Here is a 16751-nt window from a genome sequence, read left to right on the forward strand (position 1 = left end):
TCGCTGGACTCCTTCCATTCCTGTGACGGACGACAACAGCAAGTTTCTCTCTCTCCCTTAGGGTAGGTATTTAAACACGTGCTTTTCATGTCCCATCTGTCAAAGAATCCTTAACCTTGACAAAGATTAGAGCAGCATTCACAGGATCGGTGTTTGAATGAACAACAACCTACTGTGTATCCACAAGATCATATGTTTTAAAGATAAATCCTCTGAGAAATATCGTTTCAGTTTTATTAAAATATGAAACTATTTTTTTTTTTATCAAGAGACTAAACTACTTCTTTGATTATGTTGTTACAGTACTGTTATCCCTACTGTGTTTATGTGATTGTAGAGGCTAGTGGAGGTCAAGGGGCCCACATTCCCTCTCAAATGTAACAAATCTTCATCTTGTCCACCTTGATAGAATTCCCCCTCCAGTGGACAACCTTTCAGTTGTGCCTGTTTGCTTTTCACACCCCAAGGATTTTCAATCTACTCCAGCTTAGAAGTTATGATATGCATTATGGCAAACGTGGGCAAGCTTGGATATCAGCTTTTTTATTTATTCTGTTGATGTCTTGATTGAGATTTGTAGCAGAACAGAAAGGAATAAAGCGAACAGTTGTAATATTAGCTTTGACCTCATGTTACTGTACGTGTTACTTGGTACAATAACAATGCAACTTTGTTCATTGCACTGCTCATATGTTTAGTCCCAATCCTGATCTTCTCATTTTTCTTTTTAGGATGAAATATGCACATGCACCCATAGAAAAAAGCAGCCTACACACACTGTAAAGTCCAAAGTGGTGAGTGAAAGCAGTTTTTATTGTCCTTGCATGCTCAGTGTTGTGTTTTCTCATAGACTAACGTGTCCATTGCAATGAACCACATCAGTGGGAGTTGGCTTTAGCTTAAGTCCCGGGTGCTGAAATGACAAACAGCAGACCTATGTAATAGAAAAAAAAAAAGACTGCAGGTCTGGAAGGTTAGCAAAATAAAGTATTTAAAATGGTAGCATTTGAAATCAGTTTCAGTAATAGTAAAAGCTTACTTACTAATTTAAAAAGGTTGTTGGGTAATAGGACTTTGTTCAGTCATATGTGATTTCAGATACTGAGAAAAAGGAGCTATTAGTTGATATTTAATAATTATTATCTACGTGGTTTATCTAGCAGCTTCGAAGTCCAGCAAAACATAGATACGATCAAAGACAGCTCCCTTTTAAAATCAATAACACAAGGTGTTTGTCACCAGGTCAGTCTGCAAATGAGTGTCAAGAATCTCAGGTCACGTAATGGGAGTCACCAATTATATCGCCAAAGTAAGCAATGTGGCCATTGCATAGAATAGATCTCTCACATATGTATCAACGCCACACGAGTGCACGCACATACACACACAATAGCTAGTGATGGTGAGAAGAAACAGAGTAAAACTTTTAATGTTGTTGCTTTGGGATTGTATAAACATGGCGGTGATTAATCAAGGTTTGTGTTGAAAGAACGGTGTGTGTTACCGTTTGAATGGAATGATTTGCTACAGGTATGTTCCATATGCAGTCAGTCAATAATAAATCATTACCATATGAATGATTTTGATTTGCCTGCCTAAACATTCAGAAGAACAGTAGAGACTGTATATACATATGTGATTTCATTTCTTTGAATCCATAGGTTTATTTACATACTCTGCCTCAGCCCCCGAGGGAAAAAAAAACAGTGTCGTGAAGTACAGTAGCAGCTATGATTAAAGTGTATGGGCAGGAGTAAAGATGCTGAGTGGCTTGGCTGTAGAACCAGGTCCACTTCCCCAAGAGTCCTGTCTTTCCAGAGCAAAAGAGACCAGGTTTCCTTTTCCACCTAAAAGAGATTTAAATATTAGTTCCTAATTTGTCTAGTATTCAGTTAAATCTTCAAAGATGAACTCTAACTGCATATCTGCTGGCCTGAAAAAGCCCTTCTAATCATTGCAAAAAAGTGTAATTGCCCAACACTGCAAGCTGTACTTCCAGTGCAGACATATAAAAATCTACAGCAATTAAGTATATCTCTGGCTGTTTTAAAGAAGCTGCAGTTTGGACTGAACAACCCTCTGCTCACATTTCCAGTTTGAAATTGATTTCTTGTCATAGATCAGAGACTTCTTGTCATTCAATTTCCAATCCTCAAATGGTTTCTCTGAGCCTGCTAACTGTCGTCCCTGTGAGTGGGCAAACAGGGGGATCCTCCATGGGTCTTTGCCCTGGGCACTCAGAGCAGCCGAGGGGGTAGAGGCAGAAATCAAAGGGACTCGGATCATTCCCCATTGGCAGTGTCCATTGTCTGGCTGATTTAGGATTGGTGGAGAAGGTGAAAACTGTGGAGTGGGGGTGGATGGAGATCAGGCAAAGCAACCCCTTTTTTCCTAATCTTTATCCACCATTAACCCCAGTGCCCCAGTGTGTGGCTGAGATCAGGGCCATTGGTCAATCCCCCATTCACTACCACCCAGAATATTTTAAAGTTAAGCCCTCTCGCTTAACAAAAAGTCTTACTCATCAAAGGTTTACTTTCCCTCTCTTCCTTCCTAGTGCTCTCAGTCCCAAGGATCTGCTGCAACTCTTCATGCACCCTTCTCTCTATGGTCCAGTGTTTTGTCTTCACACTAACACAGGGGGGGAGGGAGAGAAGTTGGAAGTTTTGGAACTTCCCCAAGTTTCCATATTTCAGTTTAATGAGGTTTAGTTTGAGGTCTGATAGTGTTGTGCTGTGAGCAAATTGGAACAAAAGTGGACGGACCAGTGAAGTCCTGCCCTATGCTGATCTCTAGCATTAAGAGCTGTCCTGTTATGAAAGACTCTGGAATGGTGGTTGCATTATTTCCACTGGGGAAATAGTTTTCACACCTGATATGTGAACGGAGAGGTCGCTCCATATGTAACCCATCATACTTCTGAAATAAAGCCATAACAATGCTGAATTCAGTTCAGATCTCCTGCTCCAGAGGAACGTTTCACACTTGCTCTTTCTGTTTACTATTTCTTTTATGTAGCAAAAATCTGGAATTCGTGTTGCACAAGTGTGAGTAAAAGAGACATAACTGAGGGTCAGAAAAGAAAAGATACGTGGTGGACAGTGGGGAGTGAAGAGAAGAGATGAAGAGTGTTTGTCCAGAGTGCACAGTTGCCGTGAGAATGGAGTGAGAAAGATGGGAGATGAGAAGGCTCACAATGAGTGTGGCCATCATTTCTTGAAGAGAAGATAAAGAGGCTCAATGAGCATATTGATCCTCATGGCTGCCAAGCTATTTCTATCCCTTTCTTTGTCTTTCCCACACTCAGTCCTCTTTCTGTTTGTTTTTAAAAAAATCTCAATGCATTTCTACAGTTAAGAAAAAAAGATTTTATATTTCAGCAAAGTCAAAATATTTCCTTCTTCAGTGTTTCTTTATGTATACGCCTCGTATTAGAGGTGACTGATACTGGAAATGACTGCACATACTGCATGCACCAGCTTAATTTCTGTAAACGAGCACAGATCTAGTGTTTCACATGTTATTCTTTCCCTGCAACTTAATTGAAGAAATCTTTGGTGCGGAAGCCGGACTCTGTGGCATCTCTCCAAGAGCCTGAGATTATTGTGAAAACCAACCCGAGGCAGGCATGACATCAGAGCGCCCTGACATTGGTTTGAACTCCTTATTTCAGGTGGGAAGAATTATGAGTGGCTTCACTTGCAGGTGATCGTGTCCAATGAATCACTTGCACAGAGTCGCGCATTCTTCTCCCAGGGTCTAAATGCTGATTGTCTTGACAGATTGAACTCGTGTGTTATCACCAAACTGTCACGCAGCCTCATTTTTCAGCCTGCACACATAACCCTAAGTTTATGTTAGCCCTTCACAGTCCAGTGTTTTATAGGGATACTGTCATTATGACATAAACTAAATCTACGCTACTTTCACCTACTGATGAGTTCTGTTTATCTTAGGAACTCTTTATTTTGTTACACCATATAGAACTACTTTGAGTTGTCGACAAATCAGTGCTAAAATTAGCATTTAAAAAAAAAAAGGTTTCCAGGAAATACATCTCTGTTTTTGTTCTATATCAACCTCAGAAAAAAATGTGGCAGTGGGATTTCAGCTTCCTGCCGTGAACTAAGACTTACATTGTTTAACTAATCAGATACAAAGACGATTTGTATAAATGTGAAGAACATTGTTGTATTTCATGTTATGAACTTAATGAGATTTTGTGTCGTGAGTATTTCAATGGAGTGACAACAGCAGTGGGTTTGCACAGAACATATTTCTTTTTTTTAATAATGAAAATAACACATTTTGGACATTACATTCTTAAGATTCTTTTATGAGATAGCGCCTTCTTGCACTGTAGCACTCGTTCACTATCTGTCTGGCTCTCTCTTGTTTTTTTCAAGTAAGTAGTTTCAAATCAAACCGCATGGTCACAGCCACTGAAAAAGCTTTTACTCCGGAGGCAACTAGCCAAGTCCTTTGTTCATAATGATCATTTGATCGCGGCTTGAAAAGGGATACGGGCGGCGGAGAAATCCTACAAGAGCTTGGAATCTGGCTTGCTTACCACAAACCACAAGCCTAGACAGTGCAACTGTTACTACCTGGTTGGAGGCGAAATAGGCAGAAAGCATCCGTGTGTGTGGATAAACGCACTCACACAGCATGCTCGATTTGGGTCATAGAGCTGACAGACAGTAGAATGTGAATGTGTGTATGTTGACAAACTCCAGTGCACTCTGAATGGGGTTTGTGATTACACCTCATCATGCCTGCTGCATCGGTCCCGTCTCTGGCCCCCGATCCTTGTCCCTCTCTCCCTCTCTCTCTCTCTCTCCCCTTTTCTCTTCCCATTTGCTCCCTCTCTCTCCCCATTTCTCCATCTCCCTCTCTCACCACAGTGCCTCTTGGGCAATCATGTGGTCACACTACCTGACTCCTTGCTGCTCAAGAGTGCAGTTGACAAAAACAGCCCGAGGCCCATCATGTGGAAAAGATTCAGTCGGCACACAGCATACATTCTACCCCCCCACCCTACAACTCCACACTTTCTCCCGCTAAGTAACTGAAGCACCGGGGTGTTTCCTTCTTCTGCTCACCTGTGAAAGGGAAATGGTGCGGCTTTCCTTCTGTCCACTTGTATGTGACAGTGGATATTTTCGTGTTTCCAACTTTGTGGCTGCAGTGCGCGGATGCAGCCCTTAAACAACCGTGTGTGCGCACATGCATACGGGTGTATGTGTGTACTTTTGCCAGCCCCTCTCCCTCCCACACTCTGAGAGGTGCAGGCAGTTTCTCTGTCAGCTGAGTTTCACTCCGCATGTCATGTAACATAAAGCTGGCGGTCAGTGAGAGCTCTCAGCTGTCAGTCAGCTTGGTGGTCCTGGCCTGTTGAGCTGCTCACCTGTGTTTATTGGACAAGACCTGCTCCACACTACCCAGGGAGAACACCTTGTCTCTGCTCTCTTTCCCGTCTTTCTCTCTTTCTCACTACTTTCTCTTTTACTTTGTTTTGTCTGTTTCCATCATTCCCTTTGTCTGTCTTTCTCACTTTCCCCTCTCAACACTTTATCACTTTCTGTTTAGCTTACTTTTATCTTTAAAAAATAAAAGTCCTTTTTTAAAATCCACCACTACCTTTCCTCCCAGTTCTTCTCCCCGCTGTCCCCTGCAGTTTATTTTTTCTGGCTTTCTACCCTGGTTCTCTTTTTCCACTACCCTTTTGTTTCCCTTCTCCCTCCCCTCTGCTGTCCGTTTTTATTTTGTATTATTTTGGGACCTCTTTGTCAGTCCTTCGGTTTACAGCCGCGCCGTCTCTTTGTCGGCGGTGTTCATCTCTTCTTTGCACCTCGCTGAGCACACGCACGAGCATGCACACACCACCTCTAGACAACTGATTGAAACTTGTGTCTCAAAGTTGCTAATGTTCACTGAAGCATTATATTGTAGATAAAATAAATAAACTAGGTTACCATGGGAGAAATCTCTGGAATAGACTGCAGCGATCTGGCAGATCACACACACATGCATGTAGCCTTGCACAGAGGCCTTTCACATACACACACATAAACAGACCTACATCAAGTGAATGGCTGCAAAGGTGTCAGTGATGTGGAGGCGTGAGCAGAGCACAGGGTGGGGAGATATTTTCTATGGCTCAGGAATTTCACAAGTTTAATGTTTTTTAAAGAGAAAAGTCTAGAGCAGTCAAGTACAGTACATATGAGTTGATAATGCAAAGGGCCTTTGCCAACTTACCCGGGGCCAATAGTAGTCTTGGTCATTTAAACTTCTGCTATTGACGCTCTCTTTACTCTGACATTTGTAATTCTGCTTTTCAAAGCTTCTTTGAAACTGTTGTCATTCAGTTTAATTCAAATCATTTTTGCAAGAAAGACTTATTAACTTTGCTAGTTAGCATATTGGTGAAGTGCAAGGCCTGGCTCTTTGTGGCGACAGATTTTTAAACCAGTGTCCATTGAATGATCCCTTAGTTTAGAGTGCTAGTGAGGCAGTAAAGCCACACATCGAAAAAACCCCACATTCATATTTCCATCTAGCATTATATAAAACACCCTTGTATTCACTGTGCTTCCATTCTGTGCCGTAAAGTGGTATAGGTGACATGGTAATACATTTGCATTGTGCCCAGTGATAAATACTCTACCAGGTCCTACTTACTCCACTGCTTCCAAATGTGTCCGGACAGAACCTGTATTGTCAAAGGCACGGGGGTCATTCAAAACTCAGTCTCCCTCCCTTTTTGCCTTTTGTCAAATATTTCTGCGCGGGTGATAGTTTTCTCATTTATTTAGTGAATAGTCGGCGGGTGAAGAAGAAAGAGAGTTTTACATTATGGAAATGATGGAATGGGTTATAATCTCCCACATATTCATCACAGCAGACATTGGACCCTTGTAATACTGTCCTCCATTTGGCTATTGTTCCTGTTCTCTTTCCGCGTACTGTTCCCCTCAATGGGCAAAGCAGGCTTTAATCCTGTCTCTCTTTGGAATGACAATGTTTACTAGCTATCATTCAATAAGGAGCCAGGAGCATGACACACATCCCTGTGTCAGAAAATGCTGTTTGAATGAGTAAAAGCCAGTCAGAAAAGAAAGGTATTGTTACCATCCAGTGATAGGAGGGAAAGGCGAGGATAGTTTGACAAAGTGATTGGACGTTTGTGTTCATGTTTCATAATCTCAAAACCTTTCAGTACTTCTTCACCCGACTTCCTAGTCTCATCTAAATGTGCTGTAAGCATTACTGTTAAAAAAATAATACATTCATACAGACCTTTAGAGTGTGTCTGTATACACAACAACACACTGACCATGGCAACGCATGGTAATTATTGTCTGTAAGTAGGGATTAGGGTTGTGGATGTTGACAGTAAAGTGGCTCTTAAAGTGTGTGTTTAACACACCTTTGTGTGGATCAGACACATTCTTGAAAAGGGGGAACGTGTCTGTATATAACCCCCCCTCCCCACACTGATAAATATGGATTTTTCTCACTTACTCCTCTCTTGCTCTGAAAGGACGCTCAAGCTAATGCAATTTCTAAGTATATTAAGAAAAAAAAACAAATCCCTGCAAGCTGTTTGTCTTGCTTTATCATCTTCCGTTTCCTCAAAATTGTTTTTCCTTCAAAGTCTTGACAGCATTAGGGATTAGTGTCATAGCTGCTAACAGTCATTAGTGTGTTTTCACCATTGTGTCATGCACTGTTTTCTACCCATCTTCACCACCACCCCCAACCATACCTCCTGCGTGTCTTCTTGCTTTCCTGCCAAGTGAGAAATGAAAAACAATCGCTACGACCTCCAGCGACCCCTTCTGAAGCACAGTAAGTTAAATGGTTTGTAAGACGTTTAATTACCAAATGGTATAATCGTTATTCATCTCATCATTAGATGTATGATATTAAGTGAATTGTCTCCCCTGGGTCTCTGTGTTTCACAGATCAATAGATTTAGATGGCGCTTGAAGGGGGTGGGGGGCTGGGTTGGCAGTTAAAACACTTCTGAGGCCCCTGATATAAACACATGCATGGTTTCTGTGATGCACAGTGGTGACATTCACTCATTTATTTATGCAATTAGCTTTTATATAGGTTTAATTATGTTAATATCTATGTCTGCACCCAGGAATGGCAGAATGTCAGTTTTTTTTAATGCGTTTACGGCTCCTGGGTTTATTTTGATGGTGAAAGGACATTTCAAACAATGGACAAGGTTATGCCATTGCAGGCTTCCCATTGGCAGAGTGCTTGCGTTTGCACTTTGGGGCACTTTGTTGGTATCAAGCATTGTTTGAAGGCATTGTGGAGACTGCTAATGCAGCGTGTATACCTCTGAGGCCCAGTAGCCTACAGCTTGATATCTCATATATTCCCAGTGTGAATATGGCTAAGTGGTGATGCGGGACTTGCTGCACCACAAGCTGCTATTCACTGCAGCCGGCACTACTAGCCTGAGTTAATTGTCCATTATCTACTATTATCTAAGCTCTCCCTCTCTCTCTCTTTTATTCTCTCTCACTTATGATTCTAGCCATCACCACCAGTTTCACTCACTCACCCTCACTCCCCTGCTTTTTTTCTACGTACTCTAGCAACCTTATACCAGTGTTGTAGCCAAGTCCTGGCAACTGAGTTCAAATAGTAATAATGATTCCCTTTGTTCCTGAGGTACCTCGAACAGGATTCTGAACATGAAGTCAGTAAAGCACCATGTTCATTTCTTGTCTTATCATCTGACTGCTTGAGTGGGAGGTGCTCTGGTGTCTAATATTCCCTTCCAGGGTGGAGATGGGAAGAATATTATTTGAAAAATATTCAGACGTACAATATATTTGAATTGAAACTACACTTACACAAAAGTATGTTTAATAAACGTATATTAACATTGGATAGGTTTCTCTTTGTGAAAAGAAGAAAAAATTACAGTCGATAAATATAAGCTAGTGATGAAGTGACGATTACTGAAGAAGACCCTCTTCTTCTTTTGCCTTCAGTGTGAAAAGGTGATAGATCTATCTGCTGAGGTGTTTGAGGAATCCTCAGAAATTTCACTTGATGGCACTGTTTTCCTTTTTGCTCCCGCTGAAGCAACAGGGCATGTTTTATGTATGCTGGGCACAATTTGAAAAGCCTGGCTGTGCCACAGATATATGTGTCTTCCTTTCTCTTCCTGTCCCTGGGCACATAGAACCAGGAAGACTGACAAACAATAAAAACACGCACTATACTATTTTAAAAAAATCATTATGCTTCAGATAAAATAGTTGAAAAGCAAATACACATTGGAATAGTTATTGTACAGAACTTCATAAATTTTTTGAGTGTTTTCATTCTTTCACTTGACAGTTGTAGGGTTTTATGCTGCATTTTAAATCTTGCCTGCTTGGAAAATGTAATGTATATTTTAACTAAAAAAAAAAAAACAGAAAGGGATTTTGTCACTATTTAGCTGTTTAAATGGCATTACTCCGGCACTGCTTTCATGTGTTGCTTTAATAATTGCATCAACAAGATTATACATATTATAAGGCCTGGAGTGTTTTTGCAGTCCACACCTTCCTCTCAACTAACACTTGATATACCACACACACACACACACACACACACACATATGCAGTCATTGCATTTTACATGACTTAAATTTTTTGTAGTGATATAGTTTAGAGTTCAGAATAAAAAGTAATAAAGCATAAAATTCAGTTGAAGGGGACAAACAGCTGCCCTTTGTCCATTACTCTCCCCGCTGTCTAACAGGGAGGGGGATTAAATTGAGTTTAAATAGGGGTTGGATGGATGGATTGGGGGTGTATAGGGTGGTGGGGGTCAAGATCATATTAAGTACGCACAAAGCAAATGGTTTAGTGTTAGGAAGTGTTGGTCTGGTGGCCCTGCTTCATGAGCAGCCTGTATAGACGCAATACATCACAGTGAAAAATAACTGGAGCTTGTATTTCAGTATTGTGCGCATCATAAATAAAGGTGTGCCATGTATAATTGTGGCTCGTGCATGGGGAACTCGGCTGGAGATGAGAAATGGAAATCTGTGTACTGGTAAATAGATAATCACACAAAAGTAATTGAGGTTTTCAAACCCCAATCTAGTCTGCCAGCATGAGCTCGTTTGCATGTTAATCACGTCAGTGATTTCCCTTCATCACAAGGAAGTCCGCGCACACTTCCATAACCAGCTTTTAATTGCATTTAAAATGTCACAGAGGTGGAACACATGTAATTTAGCCAGAACTGTGTCCAAATTAATGGGTACTACTGAGACGCTCCATTGGACAGGGTTGGAAATGAGAGAGGCTGTCCATTGTTTGGGTCTTTATTAGAGATGCTTCAGTCTTCCAGTCTCTCCATGATAACATCTCTACAGCACCTTTTGAAGTGTATATCAAGACTTCAAAATGAATATCAAGGCTTCAATATAAAATCGGACGAGCATTTTGTGAACGACTTAACACAATAGATGGCAACTTCTTGCAAAATAAGCTAAATGGATGGACATTAAAAAGGCGGAAAAAGAAACCTCAAAGGCAGAGACCACAAAGTCATAGTGGCTGGTTTTAAATGGGGAAAGAAAGGGAGGAATAGTTTATTTTCTTTCATCACCAGGTGCTCTTTGGCGTATAAATTACCGAGATGATGTTTCCATAACACAACTTAGGGCACTCTAGAGAGGGGAAACCTGCAAAACAGACCTATTTAATTTTTCATAGAGGTGGACCATCAGGAGCAATAAGCCAATATTCCTCTGCCCCTTTTCCAGATGCCTTCTACAGCACTGTATCTTACCAAAACCCAAGCCCCTCTGACTTTTTTCTTTTTTTTTTCCTTTTTTCAAAAAAGAAAAAAGTTCTGCCGAGACCTACATGAAAGGAAGGAACTGTTGAAATGTTAATTTTACCATCTGCTGTCGAGGCCTGCTACCTTTTTTGTGTGTGTGTGTTTTCTTTTTTCCCTGCCTTCTTTAATTCCCACTAGTTCTGTTCTGTTTCATGAATGTGCTGCTATTTTGGCTGTTTGAAGTCATGGGGTCTCTGCGAGCATGGCTTTGACTGGCTGGAAAATACAATGCCACATGGTGGATGGTGGAGACTGTCCCATTAGTTTCCTTTTTAGAGCCTAGTCCCTCCTGGTAACCCTGTTTTTTATACCAGTCCCAAGGTTCCAGTTATGCTCCCATGCCCACCTCCAGAACGCAGTCTGTCAGTCTCTCCTGCTGACTTGAGCTTGCCCTTGCTCTCTCTCCTTCCTGACTCGGCGTGTCTTTGGGGACCTATTTAGTCTGTTTATCTTAATGGTGAAGATTTTAATCACTCGTTTACAAGACCCCTAGCACCTTTGTCTAATAAAAGTTTTTTTTTTTCTTCTCAGCACACATTATTCCTAGTTTCCCGTAAGCTCAGTAAACTCCAGCAAATCCAACAATTAAATGAAATACTTGACAATTGTGATTCTCCATCTCTTTTCATCATGTCTCCTCATCACAAAAGTTGACACTTTTAAAAGCAAACGTATATTGGCAAGTTTGCTGTGAAGATTTTGCCAAATGGATAGATTCCATTGTGAGATTTGATATTTGGCAATTAGGGTGAGACATCCTGTGTGCAGAGTTGCTTAGCATTTTCCTTGGCTGGGACCAGAATGTTTAGTCTGCTCTCATTGTGAGCTGTTTCTGAGCTGCAGTTGACGGTTGTTTGCAGAGTGCTCGGGGAAAATGTGAGAGGGGCCGGTGCCTTTCTCTATTTATTTATTTTCCCCGTCCTTGGAACTGGAATCTGATTTGTGTTCATGTTTCTCTATTCTTTCTGAGCGTTTTTTAAGTGTGGCTGCTGAAATCTAGACTCTGAATGACCTCACTGCACGGCCTGTGTTTCATTAATGACCAGCCCTGTGGTTTGGGGAGAGGAATATTTTTCATATGACACCGCCTTGCATTAGCGTGGAGCGGCAGCTGCACAACCACAAAACCATCCAATTTTGTGGCTTTGAAAGGTGTGAAAAGTTCAGCTCCCTATAGCAAGGCTTGCATTTATAATTATACTCAGGTTATGCAAGTGTGCGTGTATATGTGTCAATGAGTGGAACTACTGAAGACTTGTAAAGGAAACAAAAAAAAAGTCACCTGCTAATGAAACATTTGTCTTTCATTATATTTGGCAACTTGTAAAGTAAATAGTGAAGATATATTTCAAATAGAGACGTTTACACACTTACAGATTTGAAATGCTGCGCCTCAGAGAAGCCACCTAAAATAACAAGCAGCATCTGAAAGTGTAGGTAGCATTTTGACAGCTTGATTCATTTCTAATAAATATTTAATTTTAACACGGGTCTTTTTTACTCTTTGGACCCTTGGAGTCCCTAATACAAGTAAATCTTTTTAAGTCTTTTTTTTTAAGTGCCACATCTGGCATAAGCAGTATTTCTTTGCAGATTGATTGATTTCCCAGGCTTTGTTGGAAGCAACCCACACAAGCCACATAGCAATTGACTAAGAAGCATGCAACAATTCACAGACACATGTTGTAAGCCTGTGCCCCCCTCCCCTTTAAAAAAGCCCAGACACTAGACTACTGTAACTCTGTTTGGTACCTTGCAGGATATTGAATATCCAAAAGGAAACCTCAGATTTGTCCCGTCCAAAAACAAAGAGCCCTTGTGCTGCTGCCTGCCTCTTCTCTCTTGCTTTAAAACCATACTGGTGCTGTCATCATAACACAACAAGTACTGCTCTGAACAGACGTATCATGTATATATTCCAGATAATTCCTTGCCAGTCATTATGGTACTCTTCTACCATTCTGGCAGCATTAAGTGTTGTGTTGTCAGCTTGAAGGCAAGCGGTGAATCAGGGAGATTGAGGTTAGTCACCAGGGCTCAGTGAGAGTGAACAAAGAAGCAGATTACCTAATAGTCCTGCTATGTATTTGAAGTGGAGCCTGCTGTTTGTTTGGGGAGGTTCAGGGATGGATGTGCAGGGAGATGTCTCACACGCCGCTGATGGGTACTTTTAAGCTGTCAGAAACATCTCCTTGGCCATTTGTCTTAGATGGTAGCATGCTTCAGCAGGGGCAAAAGGCAACACAGAGAAAAAGTTAATGATGTTTCCCAAGTTTGCAAAGTGTTGAAGATGTTGCCACTAAGTATAATTAGGTGCCTCTGTGTAAATTAGGAGTCGCCAATGATAATAGCTTGACAAGTGTTTTATGCAACTGATGCACGCTCCGCACACTATTTTTGGGGTCTAGTGTTATGAGAGCTTTAATGAGCCTGATTTCTACTTGTATATGTTTGTAAACAACAGTCTTGCAGGTTGTCACAGAAAATGAAGTTCTATACCAGAAATTAATTCATAGTCACAGCACAATATCATCAACCTGGTGTAAACCACTTAATTACATGACAAGCCTGCATAAAACAAACTGAAACAGAGATACTTGTTTGCATCGGCAAGTCATTTATTTAATTTGTTGTATAATTCTCCTAGATTAACCTCATTAAGAGAACGCATTAAAACAATGTTAGAAAGGTACACACATTTCTTGATAAAAGGTTGTGTTCCAGGAAACACACTTTGAATGTCTCACAGGATGAATCAATTTTGTGAACAATACACTTTTCTTATTTAAATGACTTATAGACATTTTTGGACAGTATAACCCAAACCACTCTATTGATAACTTTTTAAAAATTGTGTCACTGAATTTCTTTTTTTAATTCTGTAAATTGCCTTTCCTTTTTCCTGTGATTTTGAACAAACATTTGCAACCCTTGATTCTCTGAAATCTCTGCCAGTCGTTTCTGTTTTGATAAATTGTACATCTAGTCCTATTTTCAAAGTCATCAGCGATTGCTTTTTTGCCACTCAGAGCACTGAACATGGACAGCTTTTAAAGGTAGTGAGTAGGTCTGATAAGTGGCTCAATCCTTGTACTAAAGCGTTTTACTGAAGGTTTAATAGCTACTGTATAATCAATTATAATGTATTCTCTCCAACTGCAAATTTCCTCTAATATAGCCCTTCTGCTGTAGCAAAAAAGTCCATCTGAATATTATTGTGACCAGCTTTTTAACATTACAAATCAATTGCATGATTTTAAGTAGTTGGAGTCATACTTTTGTTGTAAATTTCCCCCAATGCCAAATGGAATGGTGCTTGTATAACTCGAATACCTAACCAATTTCAGAGTAGCGACATTTTTCATCCCAAAGATGATTCGCTGTGTTTGTGGTACATCATGGTCAGTTCCAAGTCAACTGTATGTGTTCGTATAAAATAAAACTGTTCATCCAAACATTTCAGCCTAGTTTGAACTCATTGAAAAGCAATAGCCTTATGAATTATCTTGCTGTTCCAATTTAATGGAGCATACCTTTGAATGACAGCATGTACCAGCACATCATCAAAGTGAAACTTCCAAAGTTCCGCTTAACTTGTTGCTGAAATAGTTTCTCGTTTTCAAGAAAATTGCAATGCGCTGAGTCTCAAGAAGTGTATCGGGGAATCTTCCCTGAAGAAAAAATTGCCACTTGCATACTTGTCTTTGACCAAAGTGAAGCCCTCACCCACTCTAGGAGAACATGTGCTGTTTAGGTAGATATAAAGGAGTAATTTTATTACTCGGTACATCTTCCCTCAGAAGCCATTTCATTTCTCCTTTCAGCCACCATAGAAGCCTTTATTTGATCTCATATTCCAGAGTATGACTGCCTCAAACCGGTCGGACTCCGTTTATTTTCATTTGGAAAACACATTTAATGTTGGAGAAGTGGCAGAGGATGGAAGTGGAGAGCAGAGAGTTCTGGTGTGGAAGGGACTGAGGCAGTTTCTGTATCACATGTGAAAGGATAATTCCAGTTTATTTCAACTTGATGTATTTTCTATAAATTTGGCTATTGTAGCTATTGTAGGGTTGTGCTAACTTTGTACTCTCCACCTCTATTGTAAGGTTTTGGGGAAACAAGAGCTCATGCCAAACAATACATATGTGTGCCACCAGTTTGAGCCTTATACAAACTTTCCCAATGAACAATCGTGAAACATCAAGTGTAGCTACTCAGATCAATACAGTATCCAGGACCTAATGATCCTATATATTAATCTACACATTCCAGTTTGGTTACATGTGTGACTTTACAGTGGCATTAAAAGAAACTCAAAAAGCACTTGTTCATATGCATTGTTTTACACACATCACCTTTTCCCTAATTTGTACCTAAAGTTAGCACAGCCCATCGTCCACTTTCTAGGTCTATTGCACTTACAAATACTTCCTTGCAAATAAGCGTTACGTTTGCATACATACAGTGAAATTGATACAGCTGGATACCCTTTACTCTGTGCTTTGAACTGCACATCATTGGAAAAGTGTGCCATTTATTAGGGAGCCCACTTAGGCAGCCCAGATGTAGCTGGTCACTTGAGAGGGAGAGGTCCTCATAAACTCTGAGCCTTTAGAGCGGACACAACACCCAACTGTAGAGACAGAATTAACCCCACACTACCCACACACACCTTCCTCAAACTCCACATCTTTGACTGTTTACTAAATCCTGAACCAGCGCAGCTGTCTGGAGGAACCCAAACCTTGTTCCACATTTCCTGAAAATCTTTCTCACCCTCTCATTTATCAGCATCTCTGTCTGTCTCTCTGCCTGTGCCTGCAGCACCTACTGTATATCCTCCCCAGTCACAACGTGTCTGGTGACAGCACTATGAAAACATTTTCATGAAAAGTGTCGTTTCAGTGCTCCGGAAGTCCCACTCACCTATATAGTTCCTTCTCGATGTCTTGTCTGTCTTTCTCTTTTTATGTGGGGGATGGAGGGGTATCATAGCCTCTACTGGGCTCAGTTCCACACAATGAATTACCTCCAGATGTAATTCCTATCCCCCGCCCTTCGCCCTCAAATTAGTGGCTAGTAAAAATTAGGTTTGAATTAGCCGCGGTGTGGAGAATAGAGGAGTTTGAAATTTCCATATAATGAGTTTATTATTCTTTGCTGGAATGCCATTTTCCTGAATTAATTTGATCAGGGTTTTTTAGGTGTAATTGGTGTCTAGCTGAATGGTATTTTAGTCATAAATGGATAGCCACTCTGTCAGCAGTACGTCAGAAGCCTGAGATGATCAGAGGACTGTGAAGTCCACTCTTTAGTCCTTTATCTAATTCGTGGTCAATGTTTAATATTTCATCCTGCACGGAAGTATCTTTTATTGCTACCTGCAAATGCATTGACAGGGTTCCATGGTCCTGATACAGTGGTTGTTGCGTAGCATACACAGGTGTCGTGCTCTTTTGATTGTCAGTGGAGCTTGTCGTGCTGCCATTCAACTGTGTAGCCATAGTTCTGGGTATGATAATGTATTTGGCAGAGCTGAACCTGTGGGATCCACAGACATCATTGTCATAAATAGGTTTCAGATTCATCCTTAACAGGAAATCTGAATGCATATAACGGCTATCATATCTCACTTTTTTTTGTGTAAGCTTTTCCTTCATCTTGATGACATCTCAGTGCCCTGGAACATTTTTAAAAACAACAAGTGAGTAGCATGTACTTTTCTCTAAGTAGGAATCTAATTTAAACTCAGCCGCCTTTACTATATGATAATATCTACTACTGTGAAAAAAAGGAGTTGTCTGCCACGCTCTATTCTTTCATCTGATTCCAATCTGCTGTATAACAGGTAAACTGCTGTGAGCCGCACTTGC

General features: G+C 40.7%; 1 protein-coding gene across 2 annotated transcripts in view; it reads left to right on the top strand.

Annotated features, from left to right (window-relative positions):
- The window catches only part of foxp2 (forkhead box P2), an 87810-nt gene continuing 71059 nt past the window's right edge, over positions 1-16751 (top strand). The window contains exons 1-2 of one of the 2 annotated variants that reach the window (XM_026364395.1): positions 1-62; positions 732-794. The gene's annotated coding sequence lies outside the window, so the exon portion shown is untranslated. The remainder of the gene's footprint in view (positions 63-731; positions 795-16751) is intronic. The other variant, XM_026364396.1, reaches the window with a different exon arrangement.

The sequence above is a fragment of the Anabas testudineus genome, chromosome 23 (assembly GCF_900324465.2).
Source record: "Anabas testudineus chromosome 23, fAnaTes1.2, whole genome shotgun sequence".
Taxonomy (NCBI): domain Eukaryota; kingdom Metazoa; phylum Chordata; class Actinopteri; order Anabantiformes; family Anabantidae; genus Anabas; species Anabas testudineus.